The sequence below is a fragment of the Cynoglossus semilaevis genome, chromosome 14 (assembly GCF_000523025.1).
Source record: "Cynoglossus semilaevis isolate Cse_v1.0 chromosome 14, Cse_v1.0, whole genome shotgun sequence".
Classification (NCBI taxonomy): Eukaryota; Metazoa; Chordata; class Actinopteri; order Pleuronectiformes; family Cynoglossidae; genus Cynoglossus; species Cynoglossus semilaevis.
The window spans coordinates 19,655,813-19,656,522 of record NC_024320.1 but is presented as its reverse complement, the minus strand read 5'-3'; the positions used below and the strand labels follow the sequence as shown (position 1 = coordinate 19,656,522).

General features: G+C 31.8%; 1 protein-coding gene across 1 annotated transcript in view; it reads right to left on the bottom strand.

The window, feature by feature from the left end:
* Positions 1–710, bottom strand: part of tnfrsfa (tumor necrosis factor receptor superfamily, member a) — a 25,508-nt gene that overhangs the window by 11,821 nt on the left and 12,977 nt on the right. The window lies entirely within an intron of this gene.

The window sequence follows — 710 nt, the reverse complement described above, 5'->3', positions numbered from 1 at the left end:
GCGAAGGATCACATCATTTATTAAGCAGAGATTTTTCATTTTTCACTGCTTCACACTGGACAATGGGTTTCTCTGAATTCAAGGTCAACAAATTTCTTCAAAATGAAGTATTGAATGAGAAACACTCATTTGCCTGCTTGGTTGACGCTTGGACTGATATTATGATATACAGGCAAAATAAATTAATACTATTGTATATGTGTTTTTAACACATGGTTTAAAACAACCTATTTTTTGACAAATATTTTTCATATAGTAAGACAAAGGTATTGTTTTTAGTGCCAGAGATAATATCAAAATATAATTTAATAAAAAAAAGAAATTCAATTTCAATTCAATCTTCAGTTAAAGTGTTGCTTTCTTCTGTATGTGAGTAAGTTTGTTTTGTTGACAGTTTTTGCACCAATGCATCTTCTAGTGTAAGCTATTGTATTTGTATCCCTACTGGAAGTAACACTTTCCTTTCATGGAAACAACAACCATTTCCAGGATGAGTCATCTAAATCTGTTTTGGACATTGTGTATTTTGCTGCTCACAAATGACTAATAGGTCAAAAAAAAGTCAAACAAAAATAATATTAATATACAAGATGCATCAAGGGAACTCACTGACTTTAAACCTGTTTGTGTTTCATAATGAAATCTGGCCTCTGAGACTAATGGTCGATGGACAAATACAGTCTCCACCAAAGTAAAATGAACGTGGAAGG